Genomic DNA, 7,500 nt, shown 5'->3' on the forward strand with positions numbered 1-7,500 from the left:
CCATGTTTCACACAAATTACACACATCTGTGTACCAAACCACAAATGCATGGAAACCAAGAACGAACGTGTATGTCATTGGAAAAACATGGCTGATGCAAAGATCATCTGGAGAGCAACCTGTTCTCTGACAGATAGAAAACACACACATACACACACACACACACACACACACACACACACACACACACACACACACACTCTCACACACACACACACACAACATACTGTGTCTTTGCATTTCAGTCAATATCCAAAACAATGTGGAAGATCATCTGATACTGAAAGTCATCTACAGTGACTTTCAGATATCATTCTTCAGATCTCTGGTGGACGATAAGGAGCAGAGAAGGAGAAACACTAGATCAAGCAGAGGGGGGGTTCCACAGTCATTACAGAGTTATCATATCCGGGAACACACTCTCATTTACACAATATAACAGTTTCACCTCAGAGTATTACATACATTTGATCAAACTTTAGCATGTTATGTTAGGCCTGGAATGTGAGCATTTATGTCATTTATGTTAAATGAAGGACACACCTTATATTTGTTCTCTTTTTTTTTTCAAATCAGTTTCCTGTTAACATGTACACGTCCTGATGATCACCATGTAGTTCGGTGGGAACATCATTCCCATCGATGTGTATCAAACACGTTCTACTTCTTGGATACACCATATCTGGTACACCTGGGCATGCTCACCTGTGCCCACACTCTTGGGGAAAAAAAGATTCTAGATCTTGAATGCTTCAGGGCTGGTCAAGCCTTTGAGAGTTCTTTCTGATTACCAGCGTGGGGGCTAACTATCAGGCATGATAAACATGCTCCATAATGAAGTCTTTTTTAGCATAGACGTCTGTGTAAATGAGGCTGTTTTTAGAACAGAACCCCTTGAACTCATTTTTGTTTTGTTTTTTCCAGGAGAGTAGAGTCAACAAATAACATGTTACTTTGAGGTCTCCAGATATCTGGAATGTACTCTTACTGTGACACTTTAGTAACGAGTTGGTCAGAATGGAAGAGAAATAGAAGTTATGACACGCTCCACAATGTTCGCAAAAGGCCGGTGTGTAAGCTCATGTGGCCTAAGTTTACTTAGTAAAGCATTTGCTTTTGATAACTCTCTTTCCCACTCACTTGCTCTCTTTCGCTCTCTCTCTCTACCTTTCTTTCCATCTTTTTCTCTTTCACTCTCTCTCACTCTCATTTTTCTGTCCGCAATGCCTGTGTAGATGTTGCACTGAATGTACCAAAGGCATCAGGCTGACTAGGACTACCCTTAGTCATATCTCCAATACACTCTGCTTTTTTTATCTTCACCACCAAACAACTACGAGCGATAAGCTAGACAATACCCAGGTCTCACAGGCATTGACGGTTGGTGCAGTAGGCTACGCTATGCTCCTTAAAAACAGATGAGCTCAGAGACATGGCTGTGCAATAGGGCCCTTGTGGGAATCCTTATTTGGACACTTTGGACAAACTCATCCAAAAACATTGTTTTATTGACCACAACTTTGTACATTGAACCAGTTAAAATTTTTAATGATTAAACCCCTATTTGTAACTTCTAACTACATACATTTAGTTCCATCAGAGATGGTTAATTGATCCTGAATTTGTTTGTATGGATAAACAATGATTGGGGCCATGCAGACACAGTCAATTTTGTGAATGATACTTTTCTGCACCTATGTAACCTTTTTTCTAAATATTGCCACCTTTATGTATTTATTTTGTACTGGGACGTAGTAGTCCTTGACACCCTGTTATGTGATTGGACGGCCTCTGTGTCTCCAGTTCCTGCCACTCTTCTGATTGGGCCTGGGTGACGCCTGTCAGCGCACATGCTCCACTCTATGCAAGGCTGTTTCTCCTCATGTCACCACTGATTGTATAAAATACGAAAACTGTTGGAGAAAAAAGTTTGTTGTGTCTTTATTTCTATAACGTCTATTAGTTCTATTACTATTTTTATTTTAGAGAAAAACTAAATAATGAAAACTAATGAGAAACTAAATTAACATGGATGTGACGACTGGTTGCACACCTTCAAAAAGACCTGTTCCACTCTGGACATTCTTTTACCACTAAAGGTGTCAGGTAGGGTATTGCAGAAGAGTTGCATTTTTTTTATAAAGGGATTGTGTGATTAAGGATGCTGTCTGGCTGCAACAGGAACACCATGTGGAGAGTGGTCACCAGAGACAGGCAAAGGTTTAACTGGCCTACTTTCTGAAGGAACAAGTGCGGAAGGTGAACGTCAGTATTAAATGGGGTCTACCTTTGTTTAACACCAGGGGGCAGTATAACTCCAAGGTGTCTTATGGAGGCAAACATCGTGTTCATTAATTATTTGGTTAACAGGGGTAACCATTCTAGTTTATGGATGTAAAAGGTAGTTATGTGAAAATCTGAAAATCATTTTTGAATAATGACTTAGGTTCAGTGAAGGTAATTTAGTTCAGATTTTCTTTCAGGGTCCATATTTTGCTGGACTATAGCATACTGACCTCAATCACAGAAATATTGTTCTGGGGACGTTTTTCGTTCCCAAGGACACGGTAGCGACAAACCAGGCAGATTAGATTCAGAATGAGTGATAAACATTATTTTAGAATAACCAATGCCATATAGCTTTGTTTTGCTAGGATAATGAAACCACTGAACTCTTCTACTGAGAGGTTTATGGGTGATATATCTGTAAACCACCTATATCCCGTTGATGTTATCTTCCGTTTTACACTTTGTATTGGGAGTGATATTTCCTGTGGTCATAATCTGCTTGACTGTGGCTTGATGTACCTCCAGCAGGGGTCATCCGTGTTCCAATTACGCACAAACCTTTTATTAGCCAGCGAAGAAAATGCAGATTTTGAATATCACCGTTATTGCTTAACAGCGGTGAACGTGCTGCTTGAAGGTAACGTGTCGGCAGCCAGCGTCCTCATCGGAGCGTTTATAGCTCGTTCAGGCAACATTTTGAGAATCCTCGGGACGCCCATATCTTCTGTTTTATCTGTTTAATAGCGCTCTGCTGACACAAGTCATAAAATCTGCTTTTTTAGCCCCCTTTTTAAATCATGACACAAACCGTGCCGGGAATTGACCCTGAGCTTTGGCAGCTGGTGTTGCAATCCCCCCGGGGAAATAGTAGTCCTGACCAATATATGACAATGATCTTTATGAGGAAGGTCACTTGTTTTAGGCACACACACAGACACACACACACACACACACACACAAAAGGAGTGATTGACCTTGAGAGAGAAAAAAAGAGGCAGGCACAGCTGAAGACTACGAGGCAGCATCCTTCAGACATTTCTGTGTGCATGTCCCCTACGGAGGACATTTTCTCCTGACTGCATTTTCTGTGTACCACAGTCTGTAACACACACACACACACACACACAATTAGAATATGAAGCAGGCATGTTTGCACAAACTGGGTCTCTCCTGTTCAAACTGCCTATTGGGCAAAGACATACAGAAAGACACTGAGAGAGTGACTGTGTGTGTGTGTGTGTGTGTGTGTGTGTGTGGCCACCACACAGTTCTGCAAGAAAACCAGACCTGCTTGACTACAACGTGCATCTCTCTGATTCACTCACTGTGCCAGTCCTCTCCTCCTTCCACTCTCCTACACTTTGCTGGTGCCGTTCACCACTCACCTCCCTGGGCTATCGGAAACCTGAGCAGGCGATATGGTGAGTGGTTGGTTTGCCGTGGGCATAGAACCAGCGTTTTACCATCTCTCCCGTCTGCTGCAAAAATCCCTAGCCCTTCTTGCTCTCCTTTTTGTCTCTCCACTGCTGCACTGCATTATGGATGTGTGAGTTTTGAGAGGGAGAGATCACTGAAAAACTACAGATTTGGTTTTTCTTTGGAACAAACCAACGGTGTTATTTCTGAAGCTTTTCTCTGTGTGGAGGCCAAGCGATGTTGTGAGCTGCAGAGTGGCTCCTGTGTTCGATGCTTGTCAATACTTCTCCATGGACATTATTGTCATGTCACATCACTGCACTGCTGGCAAGTTCTCTATGTGTGGCAGACATCACACATTATGCATAGCTGGAACAAACACACACGCACACACACACACATACACACACGCACACACACTCTCACACGCACACACACAGACAGATTCTGCAAATAGTGTCTCAGCCCTCAGTCTACCCTGTAGGAGTAAACTAACCTAGCTAATGAGCTAAATGGTATATCCTCAGTGTGTGTGTGTGTGTGTGTGTGTGTGTGTGTGTTGCAGACTGTGCCTGTGAACCTGTGCAAGGGGATATTGAGAAAGGGATCTAGTGTGAGTGCAGAGTTGTGAGAGAAAGAGAGAAGTAGGAGAGACACATGATAAAATAATGAACTGAAGCTTGCATGGTCCACTGATCTATTTTTACAGCGCGGGTGCAGGAGGAAGTGGATTGGAAAGGCGATCCTGCATTATGCATGGAGCTTGAGAGCAGAGAAGGACACCATTACGCCACCCCGACAGCACAGCCTGTGTGTGTGTGTGTGTGTGTGTGTGTGTGTGTGTGTGTGTGTGTGTGTGTGTGTGTGTGTGTGTGTGTGTGTGTGTGTGTGTGTGAATGTTAGCCTCTCTGCTTGCCCGAACCAAAACCACACACAGGCATTTTGCCATTTTATGCCCCTGTAACCAGACATATGAATGTTGTGAATCTCCTCCCTGGTTGATATACGATATCAAGCTTCAACAGATTTTGCCATTAAAAAAGTGTGTGAATGTCAGCTCTGGAATACTTGCCCAGTAAATATTATATGTTGCTGTAACTAGTTTCATGTAGGTGGTGAATCTGCCACCAGTGGCCTATGTGCAGCATATTGGCAAATTTTGCTGATATTTCTTTTTTCAGTGTATAAAATAACATGGACATAGGGCATCTATCATTCAGCTGTTTCCTCCCATGTTGTGTAGATAGATAGATAGATAGATAGATAGATAGATAGATAGATACTTTATTGATCCCCAAGGAAATCGGGCAAGGAGAGAGGCATTCACACACACACACACACACACACACACACACACACACACACACACACACAGACACACACACACAACAAAACACACACACACACATACACACAGGATGTAGCGTATGAATACTCATATGCAGGGCGAAAACTGTATGTGCCTAACTGGGTGTTTGCATGTTTGCAGAAAGCCGTGAAACCCGCTCCATACTCTCTCTCTCTTGCTCTGTTGAGTGAGTGTAGGTAAATGTTATAATGTCACGCTTAACATAAATTACATGCTGGGAAAAGACCCCAACCCCCTGAGAAGCTCACAGAGCATTTCACATCACATTACATACATCACACACTCTCATAAAAATAGACCCTTCATGGTTTGATGCTTTCAAAAGCCAAAATGTTTTACCTTGAAGCTTAGCTTACACACGTGGGCATCCTACCACAGGCTAGAAAGATTCTGTCTACCTACGGTTGTGTTTTCATCTGAAAATAGGTGTGAAGCTGATTGTCCAAGAGCATACACTATATACGTAGCTCTAAAATTCCCTGCACCAAGGACCCTCACATGAACCGAAGTTATCAAACCCTTAATTGGCTCTAGATTGCATCTTTTGTTATAGTCCTCTCAGCAGAAACACAATACTTAGTTGGTCTGTTTCTACAGCATTCTTTAAGTACATACTTGTGAGTGAAGGACCCTGGAACATATGTGAGGGTATTAGGGCTTTGAGGAAGATGAAATGGGCTTTTTGCTGGACAGCACACGTAGTGAATTGACCAGCAGAGCCTGAGTATAGACAGCAGGGCTGGCAGAGGCAGGTGGGGCCTTAATGAAAGCCTGATGAGGATTCCGACATGAATTCGGCCGTAGCGATTAGGCCTTAATTACTGCTGGTCAGGCTGACATATTCCCAATAATTGGAAATATTCAGAGACCCTTTCTCCCTCCGAGAGACGATACAAAAGAATTACATCAAAGGCGCGTGATTAAATTGCAGACCGGGGCACGGAGGAGTGACCTTCAGGCCTGCGGGGCTGAAGATGCGACATGCAAAATAGACCTGTACTCCACTCTCAGGTCTGGGGCAGAGGCCGAGCTCCAATGTGGGAGAGAGTCTCTCTCTCTCTCTTTCTCTCTCTGTCTCTCTCTCTTTCTCTCTCTCTCTCTCTCTCTCTCTCTCTCTCTCTGGACATCATTTTTTAGTTCAGTGTAGCACTATTTTAAAATATTCAGCCTTTTCATCAGTGCCCATTTTTTAAGCTCTAACATGAAAATTGATCATCAGCTATTCTCTTAAAAATGATGGGCCCTTAATTGTATTTCACTGAGCTCTGGGGTGTGCTATTGCAGCAAAGGATGTGAGATCTGGACCGATCATCAAATCCTCCCATCAACATTATCTTTTGAACATGCGCTCCACACGGAGAGATGGGTTTCAGAAGAGTCTGATGTTCTCTAAAAAGAAGATGACAGAGACGTAGCTGCGCTCTTTACAATCGGTTGTAAACTAGAGATAGGAGGCTGTCCCTTCCTGTCGTGGATAAGAACAATGAAAAAGGGATAGAGAGAGAGAGAGGGAGGGAGAGGGAGGGAGAGAAAAAAAAAACACCTGACAATACTCGGGATCAGCTTTAACATCAGCCATCTGCGCGGCTTGTAAATCACAGTTTTGTGTGACACACACACACACACACACACACACACACACACACACATACACACAAAAGCCCCCTGGATGGTTTGTTGGGGCCAGGAGGAAGTCCTCACACAATGGAACGCGGAGGCAGGAAGTCACAGCTGCAGCTAGTGTGCGCCTCATCGCCAGCAGTGGCCTTGGCCATAATGAAGCTGTACTGAGGCTTCAGATAAGCCAGGAGAGAGAGAGAGAGAGAGAGAGAGGGAGCGAGAGAGAGAGAGAGAGAATGAGAGAGGGAGCAAAGGAGAAAGAATGGAGGAGGAGGAAGGGGCTGGCTCCTCACTCTATTTCCTAGTTGGCAGGCTTGTAAACACTGCCAAACGTGACAATAATGTCCTTAAACCGCTGCCAAACCACCGCCAGATACCTGACAGCCCTCAATGATTTTTCTGTTCCACCGCCAATGGGGTTTGTGAGGGCTGTCCCGCTGAATTACGGCGACGGCTGCTTCTAGATTTTTCCACCAACATTTCCACTCGTTCACCTCCGTTCACCCCTCTCTCTGTCTCCTTCTCTCTCTCTTTCTCTCTCTCTTTCTCTCTCTCTCTCTCTCTCTCTCTCTCTCTCTCTCGCTCCCTCTCTCTCTCTTTCTGCCTCAGCCTTGCAGCATTTTGCGCTGCTCATCAAAGAGCATGGCCAGGGGGGGTCCGAGGAGCGGTGGAGGCTCTTCAAAAGTACATGCTTAATAATGCATCGCAAATGTCACATCAATAGCGTCATAAGATAAAGGTGATTGTGAGGAAAAAGGCTCACCTTAGCATCTCTCTACCACGCTGACATCCTGCTCCAAAGAGAC

This window comes from Alosa sapidissima, chromosome 23, assembly GCF_018492685.1.
Source record: "Alosa sapidissima isolate fAloSap1 chromosome 23, fAloSap1.pri, whole genome shotgun sequence".
Lineage (NCBI taxonomy): Eukaryota > Metazoa > Chordata > Actinopteri > Clupeiformes > Clupeidae > Alosa > Alosa sapidissima.